The sequence below is a fragment of the Monopterus albus genome, unplaced genomic scaffold, assembly GCF_001952655.1.
Source record: "Monopterus albus unplaced genomic scaffold, M_albus_1.0 scaffold280.1, whole genome shotgun sequence".
Classification (NCBI taxonomy): domain Eukaryota; kingdom Metazoa; phylum Chordata; class Actinopteri; order Synbranchiformes; family Synbranchidae; genus Monopterus; species Monopterus albus.
The window spans coordinates 282,847-284,945 of record NW_018128160.1 but is presented as its reverse complement, the minus strand read 5'-3'; positions in this window follow the sequence as shown (position 1 = coordinate 284,945).

Here is a 2,099-nt window from a genome sequence, read left to right as displayed (position 1 = left end):
CCAATATTTTTTCCTTCTTCTTCTTCCTCTTCCACGAATGTAACGACAGCAGCACTTCAGGGTGCACTACTGCCATCCATTGGCTAAATTACTATATGACAGTAGACAGCAGCTAGTGTAGCTAGCTTTTGTCTCCAACATTTGAATTTCAATATTTCATATTCCAAGGGTTATCAAAAATTAAACGCAAATAAGGCTCAGCAGTTAAGACAATTAGCCTGTACAGTTTATATAGTAGGCTACATATAATAAATTTTTAAGACTTCAAGGTTTGTAGATTGCTGAAACCTTGTGTATTGCTGCAATTTATGTATGGAATTTTACTTCTTTGATATAAAATTTATATTTTGAAATGCTAACTTTTTCTATGCAGATGAAAATAACTATAAAAAATGTGTACTTTGTTGTTCTAAACTGCAAACATCATTTTAAAAAGTGCAAGTGAAATTAACATAAATGTTACAACAAACAGATCTTTAAATCACATCCCCTTTGCCACAGAAAGAGCAATTATTGTCATTAAATACCATTAACCCATGTGTGAAAACAGATAAATCCACCACTACAGTATATGTGCATCATTTGTGCTCATTCCCAGTGGTGGAAAGTAACTAAATAAATGTACTGGAAGTACCGCACCTAAGTACAATTTTGTGGCATCTGTACATTACGTGAGCATTTTCATTTTTAGTTACTTCATACTTTGACTTCTTTAAATTGTAGAGGCAAATGTACTTTTTACTCCACTACATTTACTTGTATAACTTTAGTTACTAGTTACTTTTCAGAACCAGACTAATACAAAACAACCGTATAATTATAAAATACAGAATAATTATAAGATCTCATTGATCTATTGTGTAAAATTCACAAAATATCCAGCAGTAATTCAAATTAAATGCCTATAAGCTAGTTAAACTAGCTCCCTCTTTACCGGCTGTAACATTAAATGTGACGTACACAATAATGCATCAGTAATTATAACACAATGATGTGATATACAGGAATATGAAATGTGCCATTTTGCATTATGAGTACTTTTACTTTTAGTACTTTAATTATGTTTGATGCTGATACTTTTGTATTTTTACGTAAGTAACATTTTGAATGCAGGCCTTTTACTTGTAACAGAGTATTTCAACACTGTTGTATTGCTATTTTTACTTACGTAAAGCATCCGAATACTTCTTTCAGCACTGCTCATTCCTCTCCGACGACACTGCAATTATCTTCCGAGTACGCATGGGGGAAGCTAAATTTTCCCACCCAGACCATATTACACCAGCCATAGATCAAACACCACTAGCCGATTATAAAAGACTTGCTATAAATATCTGTAGAAGATATACAGGTACTGTAGAGTGCAAGCATGTAGACTGTAGCTTTTGGGTTCGGAAGTTAACTTCAGCGTCTAAGTGTGACAGAACAATAATGGAATGATTAAAAAAGGCCGAAAACTAATAATAATAATAATATTAAGGACCTATAATGCAAGTACTGCTACATCATGTTTAAAAATCCCAGCAGCTTTATTTTTGCTTGTCTTTGTTTAGTTTTTCTGCACAATAGTACAGGGTGAGTCAAACATGGAACTTTATTACATGTCAGAATGGTATTTCCCCACTGTTCAGTGAATATCCAACTTGCTGGCTCTTTTAAAACACAACCCAGTATACAACATAAAGGATTACACCCCCTCTGAGCATAAAGACACGTTATATTTCTAAAAGATTACAGTTACAGCTAATGGAAAGATGACAAACTGGAAATGTATTAAACATATTATAATAACAACCAGTGTTGGGGAAGCTACTTAGAAAGCAAAGCATCACAGGACTCCTACTGCACAAGGTAAAATGTTTAAAATGGGTCTCAGTGATACAGATACTTGCTCACAATGCACTCTGGGTTGTGTTAATAATTACTTCCATGCTACTTGGACCTGCCAACCCGTTTACTCCCTCTGGGTAGCAGTGACAGAGAAACTCTCTACCATCTTGAGCTGTAGCTGTAGCCTCCATCTCCATCACTCTGCCTGCTCGGTAATGTCACAGAGGTCAACCACCTACCAATTAAATATAAAAACCCACTTTTTGTCT